Source organism: Cottoperca gobio, unplaced genomic scaffold (assembly GCF_900634415.1).
Source record: "Cottoperca gobio unplaced genomic scaffold, fCotGob3.1 fCotGob3_189arrow_ctg1, whole genome shotgun sequence".
Classification (NCBI taxonomy): domain Eukaryota; kingdom Metazoa; phylum Chordata; class Actinopteri; order Perciformes; family Bovichtidae; genus Cottoperca; species Cottoperca gobio.
In genome coordinates, this window is record NW_021166832.1 from 335001 (window position 1) to 347818 (window position 12818).

Below are 12818 nucleotides of genomic sequence, written 5' to 3' on the forward strand. Positions count from 1 at the left end.
GGGATGAAGACATAGTTTGTTGGGATGAAGACATAGTTTGTTGGGATGAAGACATAGTTTGATGGGATGAAGACATAGTTTGTTGGGATGAAGACGATAGTTTTGTTGGGATGAAGACATAGTTTGTTGGGATGAAGACATAGTTTGATGGGATGAAGACATAGTTTGTTGGGATGAAGACATAGTTTGATGGGATGAAGACATAGTTTGATGGGATGAAGACATAGTTTGATGGGATGAAGACATAGTTTGATTGGGATGAAGACATAGTTTGATGGGATGAAGACATAGTTTGATGGGATGAAGACATAGTTTGATGGGATGAAGACAGTCTGACGGGAGGAATACATAGTTTGTTGGGATGAAGACAGTCTGACGGGAGGAATACATAGTTTGTTGGGATGAAGACATAGTTTGATGGGATGAAGACATAGTTTGTTGGGATGAAGACATAGTTTGTTGGGATGAAGACATAGTTTGTTGGGATGAAGACATAGTTTGATGGGATGAAGACAGTCTGACGGGAGGAATACATAGTTTGTTGGGATGAAGACATAGTTTGATGGGAGGATCAGAGAAAATGTTGGAGCCTGTGAGAAAGATCCTCCTCCTGATTCAGGAATAATTACATGGATCTTGTGAGAATCAAAGCCACTGGTGTGGATCCAGAAAAAAATGTTTTAGTCCATTTACTGCAAATTCCATATATTATTCATCACAGCTGAGTATTTTCAAAACACACCATCAGTTCTTAGATTGATGTGCTTCTCTTATTGGCAGCTTCAGTTCAAGACATTCTAAACTAGAAAAGGTCAGATCTCCTTCAGGTGTGTCTCCCTCTCCCCTCCAGGTCTGTCTCCCTCTCCCCTCCAGGTCTGTCTCCCTCTCCCTCCACCCTCCAGGTGTGTCTACCTCTCCCTCTCCCCTCCAGGTGTGTCTCCCTCTTCCCTCCAGGTGTGTCTACCTCTCCCTCTCCCCTCCAGGTGTGTCTCCCTCTTCCCTCCAGGTGTGTCTCCCTCTCCCCTCCAGGTCTGTCTCCCTCTCCCTCCACCCTCCAGGTGTGTCTACCTCTACCTCTCCCCTCCAGGTGTGTCTCCCTCTTCCCTCCAGGTGTGTCTACCTCTCCCTCTCCCCTCCAGGTGTGTCTCCCTTTTCCCTCCAGGTGTGTCTCCCTCTCCCCTCCAGGTCTGTCTCCCTCTCCCCTCCAGGTGTGTCTCCCTCTCCCCTCCAGGTGCGTCTCCCTCTCCCCTCCAAGTGTGTCTCCCTCCCCCTCTCCCCTCCAGGTGCGTCTCCCTCTCCCTCTTCCTCTCCCCTCCAGGTGTGTCTCCCTCTCCCTCAACCCTCCAAGTGTGTCTCCCTCTCCCTTCCAGGTGCATCTCCCTCTCCCCTCCCAGCTCACTTACAGTCAGGTCTGCAACAAATATCACAAAAACAGGATTTATTCATCTCGTATTGTCTTAGTGGATCATAACATATCAGTTTTGGGTTTAATCTGCTCAAATTGAGACCAAACTTTTCTCTGAATGTCAGTTTTTGACAAAGAACAAAATGTTGCCTGCTGCAGACTCGGTGAGCCATCAGAACACATGAATAATGACACATAAAAGGTTAAAGGGGCTTACAGAATCAAGGCAGAGAATGATAAGATTCAGGTCCAGGGTAAAGGTCAGGCTCAGGTAACTGGTTACAAACTGCAGGACTGATGAGAGAAGTGGGAACAGGTGTGGAGATGGGCGTGGCTGACAGGTGATGGGGGAGGAGGGACTGGTGGATGGATGATAGTTTGATTTGGGGAACTAGAAATGTGTCCGGAGAGGAGGGACAAAGAGACATTATTGATGTAAGACATTGTGTGCCGGAGGTGGGGCATGACACAGATCACGTAGCCGCCTTGTAATTTGGTCATAAACAACAACTCTTGCCGAATTTTGGGTGAATTTCCTGAATCTCGTCGTCTCTCCAGTTAGGAGACATTTTGGTGTAAGTGACTTTTCTTATTCTTCACTTTCGGATGTTTTATTTTTACGGCAGCAGTGACAGAAACGTCCTCAACACGCCCTCTCGCTCGCCGTGAACACAGGCTCAAGACATCACACACTTTGTACTCTGCAGATGGAGCAGCTGAAGTCCGTCTGATGTCCGGTCCCAACATTGATGTCTCGATGAGTTCAGGGTTGCTTCCTTTAGTTTGTAAACTGAGTCAGGATCCAAATATCTGGAACATACACTTCCCATAATGCAACTTGATAGCATCTCCCATCAGTCCCTCCCTGCCTGGGAAACACCCACGTCTTTCAAAGTCTACATTCAAAGTTTGTAATGCAGGCTTTCCGTTGCACATTTGATGGCACCCAATCCACGTTGAGATAACCCTCATGACATCATCAGGGGTATTTTTAGCTTTCGAAGACGTTATACAGCTGCTGTCTCACGCTGAGTGTCCTGAACTCATCTTCTTGTACCAACTCAACCAACAATCCGCTCATTTACTCCTACAAGAAGTTTTCCTTCTCTTAACACAAGTCTTCCTCCTGAAACAGTGATCAGCGCCTGGCGTGTTGACACACCGAGGCTTTGATTCCCTGACTTCTCTCTGCCTGTGTTCCTGTGCCTGCTGCTATAATTGCTTCCATGCCTCTCAGTTGTGGTGGAGGCCATGCTGATGATGTTAGAGGTGGAGAGGGAAGGTTTTGGATGAGGACAGCAGCTGGGTGGGGTCACGTACTGGCTCTCAGCTGATGACACGGTGAAGGAGACTCTCGGTGTGAGTAAGGCTTTCCTTTTATAACAAGTTATTTCCATGTCGGGGCGTCCTGACGTCTCCTCCAGCCAATTATAGTCACCGCGCTCTTAGTAGGAAATAAAGAAGTAAACTCAGTACAAGCTTTCTGAATCATGAGATGCTCTCACTTGTGAAATGAACATATTTTGATCTGAAACACATTCAAATAAAAAGGATTTATAAAGTATTATGTTTCCAGTTAAACAGACATTTCCGATCGTGCAGAAGAAGAATCAACACATGTCGGTGTTATAAACCGTCAGACAGACGGATATGTTTCAGCAGAGAGGATGAACTCAGTGCCCAGACTGTCTCCAGGTGTCGCCGACAGCAGGTGAGGAGGCTGAGCTCCTCCAGGTGTTCCCATCCAACGCCGGCGTCTGAAGCAGAGAGAGAGGAAGTCCCGCCCCTTTCGGTGGAACATATCCTGTTTGTATTGTACCATGAGTTATAGCTGTTATAGTTGCGTAAGGACTTTCTTACTTTTACTGTTTTGAATGCAGGACTTTTAGAGCATTTCTACACAGTAGTACTTTTACTTCAGTACTTTTACCGATTTACCGATTTTCAGTACAGATACCAATCTCTCTCTCTCCCCACATCACAGAGATCCTCCAGCTGGATGAGAACAGCAGCCGATTGTTCCCGACTCCTTCTTCACCACATCAGTGCCGGTGTGACAGCGGTCTCAGATCAGTTGTTAATAACTGAGTTGTTGTTAAATTGGGTTTTTTTGGTCGTTACAGATGAGGAAATGCTGCGAGATGCAGATTTGATTTGTGACTGCGCTCCTGCTCACTTCCAGCGTCTGGGAGTCTCGGCTGAGTCGCTCACACAAGGTGATGCAACACAAAGCATGCTGGGGGTTTTACAGGGAGGGACGTGCTGGTAATGTTTCTGGTCATCAGCAGGAGGTGCTGACTCCGTCTGTGGTCGTCTTTCCAACATACTTGACAGAGTGAATAACAGAATAACTATAAAACGTTTACGTGTTCAGAGAAAAATGTTAGAGAGAAGTGAACGTTTGCTGCAAAGCCACAGTGAATGTGAGAAACATGTTATCACAGAACGCTTATACACTACTTAAAGGAATAGTTCAACATATCTGCATTCATGCAAAGGTTTGACGACTCATGCCTGTACGGGAAAAAGCTTGACATCGGCAGCTGTTAGCTTAGCTTAGCACAAAGACTGGAAACAGAGGGAAACAGCTAGCTTGTCTCTGTCTGGAGGTCACACAATCAAATCAAATCAAATTTATTTATATAGCCCAATATCACAAATTATACATTTGTCTCAGTGTGCTTTACAGACTGTACAGGTTACGACACCCTCTGTCCTTAGACCCTCTGTCCTTAGACCCTCTGTCTTTAGACCCTCTGTCCTTACACCCTCTGTCCTTACACCCTCTGTCCTTAGACCCTCTGTCCTTAGACCATCTGTCCTTAGACCCTCTGTCTTTAGACCCTCGCATCGCACAAGGAAAAACTTCCTAAAAGAAACCCCATAATTAAAGGGGGAAAATGGAAGAAACCTCAGGGAGAGACTGAGGAGGGATCCCTCTCCCAGGACGGACAGACGTGCAATAGATGTCGTGTGTACAGGATAAACAACATAGTACAAATACAACATTTGACAGAAATGATGTCCAAAAAGTTTGGATGAATCCAGGAAAATGTCAACAAGGCTTCCCGGTGTCCAGCAGGACCAGAGCAGCAGGCGCAGCCACGATTCATGATCCTGACGTAAACTTTATCAGTGGCAACCTGCCACATGAGACACAGAAACTCCGGGGATGATGCCCCGGATGATGAGTTAGTAACATACATTTACATAAATGCATACAGATAGAGAGGGAGGGGAGGGGAGAGGGAGGGGAGGAGAGAGGAAGAGAAGGAGAGTCTAAGCCTATAGCAGCATAACTAGTGGCTGATCCAAGGCAAGCCTGAGCCAGCCCTAACTATAAGCTTTATCAAAAAGGATAAGCTAAAACAATCCACTCACCAAACCTAACAAGTGTTAATTATTGAGCTTCAGTGCTGGAGGGCAGATGATATGATGACCGCTCTGTGTGCTTTCAGAGCTCCGGACACTCACAAGTGTTGAAACTCGATGACTGTTTGAGCTCAAACAGCAAAGCTAAGCTAAAAGTCCGGATGTGTTTCTTCCTGTTTCAGCGACACGTCTGTGAGAAGAAGTCACTTTGCTGTCAAATCTTGTTTGGCCCCCGGTGACTAATGTTTGGGTAACTCGTCGACGTTAAAGCTTTTTGCTGGTAACTGCAAACCACACGCTGAGCTTTAAAACATGTGAGACACACTTTTTATCCATTAAGACACAATTTTGAATTCAGAAGTTTAGTTTTATTAAAGCAGAGAGGTATTATATTATCCCGCCACATCCAGAGAAAGTGAGTCTGAGACTTTATTTTCCTTTTGAAGGACAAAAGAGGCTCAGATTTAATGCACTACACAGGACCAAAGGGTACGTAAACCGAGAAGAAAAAGCAATAAAGCTTATCTAAAGAGCACTATTGTAAAGCCACAGACTAATACACTCTGTAAGTCTTCTTTGCATGTACAGAAGAAATTAAGCATCTCAAAATGACAAACACAGATTAATTTAAAGGAATAGTTCCACTAGTTACCTGAAGCTCTTCAAACATTAAACATGTTAAGTAGTGAGCTGCTGATCGAAGAAATTATGGTTTTGGAGAGAAATTGCATTAATTAACAAGTAATTAACAATTAATTACATAAATGCATACAGATAGAGAGGGAGAAGAAGAGAGGGAGGGGAGGAGAGAGGGAGAGAAGGAGAGAAGGAGGAACTCATATTTTAGTTTCACTCTGTGTTTTGCAGAATGCCAACATGTTTTCATAGCGACTGGTCCGACCTCAGACGATTTCTTTCTTTCTTTATGTCAGAATATCCCAAAATAAGTCTTGTTTTGAACCTGTAATGGCTCGTGTTAGGCATAAACTAAATAATATATATTTACACAGTCTATGGCATAAACTCAGTTACATGGAGAGAAATTGGAGGATATTTTGGTCTGATTCTAAACATCACCACATAAATACACGACCTCACAAGACACAGAGAGGAAACACTGAAGAGCAGCTGTGAGTTGAAACCCAACAAACGCTCTGAGTCACGGCTTCACCCCGTAATCAGTGACAACGCAACGATTCAGGGGAGAAGACTTCAGGTGATCCACAAAGAGAGCGTTGATTCACCTGCCAGCTGCAGGCGAGGGGGTCCGGGAGGCTGTGATTAGTCTGGAGATGACCCCCCCCCCTTCCCGGGTGAGGGGAAACACTCTGCAAGAGCTTAATGATGAGGCCTGCAGAGAGAGAGCTGCAGAACCCTCTAATCTTCTGTGTGTGTGTGTGTCTGTGTGTGTGTGTGTGTGTGTGTGTCTGTCTGTGTGTGTCTGTCTGTCTGTCTGTCTGTCTGTCTGTGTGTGTGTGTGTGTGTGTGTCTGTGTCTGTCTGTGTGTGTGTGTGTGTGTGTGTGTGTGTGTCTACGTGTGTACGTGTGTGTGTGTGTGTGTGTGTGTGTGTGTGTGTCTGTGTCTGTGTGTGTGTGTGTGTGTGTGTGTGTGTGTGTGTGTGTGTGTGTCTACGTGTGTGTGTGTGTGTGTGTGTGTGTGTGTGTGTCTACGTGTGTGTGTGTGTGTGTGTGTGTGTGTGTGTGTGTGTGTGTGTGTGTCTACGTGTGTACGTGTGTACGTGTGTGTGTGTGTGTGTGTGTATGTGTGTGTGTGTGTGTGTGTGTGCCGTAATGCTATTTAAAGGATCTGCTCACCAAGAAGAACCTTTTCTCTGTCTCCTGTTTGTTGAAGCTCTGCAGACACATTTGGTGTAATTAGTTTCACTCGTGTGTAATTTCCTGCTTGTATTCTGTGCAATTACATTTATTTTCTTCCAGCACAATGCTATAAAAACAAGTGTGTGTCTGTGTGTGTGTTACAACGACAGGTGTAATGAACCGTCATGGACGTATCTGTTTGAGTGAAGTGTGTTTGCACTCTGTAGTTGTTTCCTCGGTGTCGGATTAATAAAGTTCTGATCTCATCTTGTCCATGTTTAGAGCTGCAACTAACCATTATTCTCATCATCGATTCATCTGCTCATTCATTTCTAGATTAATCGATAAATAGTTTAAACTATAAAATGTTAGAAAACAGTGAGAAATTTTCCAACGGTGAAGAATTTACTTCCAGTGCTGAACTGGACCTCAAACACGAGAACCTTTCTCTTTCAATCCCTTCTGCAGAAACTCTTCTAAACACTGAACATCGTGTGTGAAGGAGTTGAAGTGTTCCTTTAAAGCAGGGGTGGGGAACCTCCGGCCTCCGGGCCGTATACGGCCCGCGAGACCATTTGATCCGGCCCTCGAGGTAATTCATAAACACACGCAAAGAAAACTAGACGGTAATATTTTAAACGACCGACTGACTGTTTTTCCTGGCCATGGTCAGGGTCCTTGAACACAACACGAGCGGAACGTGTCATCACGTGGTCACGTCATGTCAAAAAACTTCAATATTAAACGAGACTGTCGTTGACATCAGTGAACGCAGCGTGGCGAGTGTAAAACAGAAAGCTGGACGCGGAATGTCGCACTTTCCAGGAGAAATGGACGAACGATTATTTCTTTGTGGAAGTTAAAGGCCAGTGAGTCGAGTTTGTGCGGACGTACTTGCGGTGATGAAAAATAATCTCGAGCGTCATTACAGCAGGAAACATGCCGAACTGCACGAGCTGAAAGGACGAGTGTTTGGATAAAGTTAACGCTCTTCAGCGGCTCTCTGCTATGTTCATTTTCTGTGACAAGATACATTTCCCCGTTGTGGGACTAATAAAGGATTTCTGATAAAACAGAAGATACACGGGAAAGTTGCTTTTTTACACAGCATAAAAGAAAAGTGAAATGAATGGGCTCCTTCTTAAAAGAAATAGAGGTTATGAGTTCAATAATTAGTACGGCCCTCAAAGGATGTTGTAAAAAGAAATGGCCCTTAATAGGAAAAAGGTTCCCCCCCCCTGCTTTAAAGAGTAGTCTCCCTTTAACAACAGTCGGGAGAAAGATTACACATCGCTCACTGACTCAGACGTGAACTCTGCTCAGAAACATCCCTGAGAAGTCTCTTAAAGACACATTCCTCAAGTGCTCCGACACCAAATATACAAACAGCAGAGATGTGAGTGTGTCAGCAGCAGCAGAACCCCTGAAGGTAGAAGTGTCGGCCTGTCGGGGAAACAGCTTCTCTAATCATTAACCATCTCGCTGCTCTCCACTTCACGTGAACTCTCCCTCTCGCTCCCCGGGAGCTGGATCTCTGGGAGGGCGTTTTGGGTTTCTATTGGAATATTTGATCAGCTCCCAGGATGCCATCTAACACGGGAGGCAAGTAAATCAGTCCTGTGATGTTGTCAGGAACGCCTCGTCAGTCTCAGTTAACTCCTAAAACCCCAGACACGTGAAGATCCCCTGGTAAGCACATTTCTTTGCGCCTCCCTGGAGGGTCCGCTGGGAAAGCCGTCGCCTCTCACGGGAGGATGAACCATCTCTGTGGGAGCAGCTGGGAGTGTCTGTCCTTAAAGGAAGAAGAAGGAGATCATCTTGACATTCAGAAGTTATGACCTTCTGGCTCTTCCTGCAGTTCACACAGCTCAGGTGACTCTGCACGGGTATCTTCTGATTCCTGCAACAAAGAGCACAAACTTTGTCTCATAGCAGAGACGCATTATTTCTATTACGTTCTAGATTCACGGTCTTTAAATGTCTTGTTTTGTCTCTTTAATCTGATATAAAACAGAGAAAAGCAGCAAATCTCCACATCTGAGAGGAAATATATACTTTAATGATTAATCGATTATCAAAATAGTTGATCATTTTTATTCTATTTCGATCAGTCGACTCATCGTTGCAGCTCTCCCCCCACCAGAGATATTCACGAGTTATACAACAACACACACTTTCACTCACATGTTTCAGTGATGTTTGAGATTCTGTTGTCTGTATTTCACACCTGGTTTGCTTTTCAATGATTAATCTGAAACACAAAGCTGAAGTCCACTCGGCAGGAAGGAAGAGCAGCGTAAACAGATTCCTGAGCGTCAGAGCTCGACCTCACGATGGATTTGTTATCCGTCACTGATTGCTAAACACGTGACATCAGACTTGAGCAGATCTATAAAAACCTGTGAAGACGAGCCGCTCAGAGAAAGACCTCTGATACTTTCCTTCTCTCGAGGGATCCTCTTTCCACGAGAGAGAGAGAGAGAGAGAGAGAGAGAGATAGAGAGAGAGAGAGAGAGAGAGAGAGAGAGAGAGAGAGAGAGAGAGAGAGAGACAGAGAGAGAGAGACAGAGAGAGAGAGAGAGAGAGACAGGAGAGGAGAGAGAGAGAGAGAGGAAGAGAGAGAGAGAGAGAGAGAGAGAGGAGAGAGAGAGAGAGAGAGAGAGAAGAGAGAGAGAGAAGAGAGAGAGGAAGAGAGAGAGAGAGAGAGACAGAGAGAGAGAAGAGAGAGAGAGAGAGAGAGAAGAGAGAGACAGAGAGAGAGAGAGAGAAGAGAGAGAGAGAGAGAGACAGAGAGAGAGAGAGAGAGAGAGACAGAGAGACCGAGAGAGAGAGAGAGAGAGAGACAGAGAGAGAGAGAGACAGAGAGACAGAGAGAGCGAGAGAGAGAGAGAGAGACAGAGACAGAGAGAGAGAGGCTATAAATAATCTCCCCGTCATCCCTGACGCGTAATTAATTTTCAGCCGCAGTTCTCTGGTGATGAATCGCTGCAATGTTGTGACAAGTCTCTCAATCACACACATCACCTGCTGGACTCATGCTGCGTCTGTTTACCCAGCAGCCACCCGAGACCAGGCACACAGACACACACACACACAGACATACAGACACACAGACACACACACAGTCTTTCACACACACACACACAGACACACAGACACACACACACACACACACACACACACACACACACACAGACACACACACAGACATACACACACACAGACACACACACACACACACACACACACACACAGACACACACACAGACATACACACACAGACACACACAGACACACACACAGACATACACACACACAGACACAGACACACACACAGACACACACAGACATACACACATTGCACATTACACATGCATTCTGCCTCTTGTGGCCGTAAAGAGTATTACAACAACAAAACATTTACTACAGATGGAAACTTAGAAAAAGTTTCAGAAAAACTCAAACATGTTTTCATCTGTTTTAAAGTCATAAACACAGAAAACTATTTAGTTAATAATAATAATAATAATAATAATAATAATAATAATAATAATAATAATAATAATAATAATAATATGTTAATATCTCACTTTCCTCTCAGGACTTCCGTACGGATCAAATCCAATTCACACACAGATGCAACCTTTTCAAAACAGGAATCACGTGGCAACACTATAAAACAAACTCGTGTGTGATGAAAAGTTGAGATCCTATAAAAGTTTAAACAAAACAAATCTGTGATATTTGATCTCATTATTTTAATTTAGTTACAGGATTCTTTATCAGCTACACACTAAACCACACCTGTAACCTTTTAGCAGCACGTTCCCTGAGTAAACTCCACTTACAGATTATTCCCCAAATGGAAAGTGCCCTCCAACACACACACACACACACACACACACACACACACACACACACACACACACACACACACACACACACACACACACACACACGTGCATACATGTTTCCATGACACTAAGGGCAACGAGGGGGAAAACAGTCCCAGCACACACGGAGTATGGAAACTCTTACCCGCAGAGTCGACAGGGCTCAGCATTGTTTTCACAGGTCGAGCAGCGAAGCCTTCTGTCACAGGAAATGAGGTCATTTGGATAAAACAATCAAAATAAAAGAGCGCTACTGAAAACTTAAACTACTATAAACGTCAGCGCAGCCCGGCCCCCTGCAGGGGGGAGACCACTGGCAGGTTTGTGTGTGAGCCAGAGAGAAACACAGAAAGTTACCTCCTGCAGGAATATGGTTTTAATTAAGGTGACTGGCCTGCTGTGATATGGGAGGGGGGTTGGACATTTGCCATAAGCAGAGAATTTTACATGATTCACTTAATTGTCCATTAGGGAACAGGGCACATGGACAGGAAGTGATTCTACATCCTTTCCCAGATCTGCAGAAACACATATCTGTCTTATTCCCACCACATCTACGAGCCGAGGACCCCCACAGACTCTCAGCCTGAGGGTCCTCTCAGCTGCTTCAGGGTCAGGAGCTGGAGCTGCGCCGTTACAGCATCTAGACAAAGACACATCTGTTAGCATCACAAGTTAAAACACTTTCATTTCCTTTTTCTTTCTTGTTCTCAGACTTCTGAGTCCAGAAGACCTGAACCACCTTGTTGGTTCTTTTTATTACCACAACAAGTTCATTTCATTTGTTTTCTGGAGATCTGGATGTTGTGGACATCCACGCAGAAGATGTTTAGATAGTGTCATGACTCTGGATTTGTGTTCCTGTTTTATTTTGTAGAGTTCACCTCCTTTATGTCATGTCTTGTGTTTACTTCCTGTCTTTGTGTGGTTTCCCGCCATCGTCAGCGTCTGCCCCGCCCCTGATCCACCTGTTCCTACTCACCTCTTGTATAAATTGTCCTGTCTCCCCTTGTCTTGTGCCAATTCGTCTTGTCATATCCATGTAAGATCCTATCCCTGTACCAGTGATCCAAGAAGTATGTTTTTTCCGTGAAGTCTGCATATCCTCCTAGTGAGCACTTTGATTTAATATTCTGTTTTACTGAAGTAAAGTATTGAGGAATCCAGGACTTAGCAGACTGTCAAACAGAGTTCCAAGCCTTTGTTTTCTCTGAAGTACACCTCCTGACAACACAGATGCAACAGCTCCTCACTCGCCTGCAGACTGCTCCTCCAGTGATGTCACCCGCTGCAGGTTCCTCTTCTCCTGTCTCGGTTCCTGCTTCCGGGCCGCGACAGCCCCACGTTTCCGCTGCCGGGCCGCGACAGTCCCCCGTTTCCGCTGCTATGCTGCGACAGACTCCAGTTCCCGCTGCCGAACTTCCGCAGACTCCCGTTCCCGCTGCCGGACCTCCGCAGACTCCCGCTGCCGGACCTCCGCAGACCCCCGTCCCCGCTGCCGGATCTCTGCAGATATCCGCTCCAGCTTATGCCGAACCGCTGCAGACCCCAGCTGTTCCCCAGCTGCCCCTCGAGACTCCAGCCCCTGTGCTCCCTCCGTCCCTTGAGACCCCAGCTCCTGTGCTCCCTCCGTCCCTCGAGACTCCAGTCCCTGCGTTCTCCTGTTCCCTCGAGACCCTAGTCCCTGCATTTCCCTCAACCCTCGAGACCCCAGTTCCTGTGTTCCCCTCGACTCCCGAGACCCCCGTGTTCCCCTCGATGCTCGAGACCCCCGTGTTCCCCTCGATGCTCGAGACCCCCGTGTTCCCCTCGATGCTCGAGACCCCCGTGTTCCCCTCGATGCTCGAGACCCCCGTGCTCCCCTTGATGCTCGAGACCCCCGTGCTCCCCCTCACTCTCGAGATCCCCGTGTTCTTCCCCCCAACTGTCGAGACACCAGTGACTCCGGCCCGGCCTCCCCGCCGGCCGGCCTCCCCGCCAGCCAGCCTCCCCGCCAGCCTCTCCGCCGGCCTCGTGAATGTCTCCGCCGGCCTCCTGCATGGCTCCACCCGCCTCCAGTCCAGCCTCCTGAGCTGTTCTGCCCGCTTCCAGCCCGGTCTTTCCACCGGCCTACTGAGCCATGTTGGCCCCTTTGATTTAATATTCTGTTTTACTGAAGTAAAGTATTGTTTTTTTACACTTTACAATTGTGTACGGAGTCGTGCGTAGGAGTCTTCCTATCTGAGGCGTAACAGATAGTTTCATACTTTGACCTGAAACAAATGAGAATCACACTTTAAGCTCTTGAGATGTCTGGAGCAGAACATCCTCAGATCCTCGCTGCCAGTTGA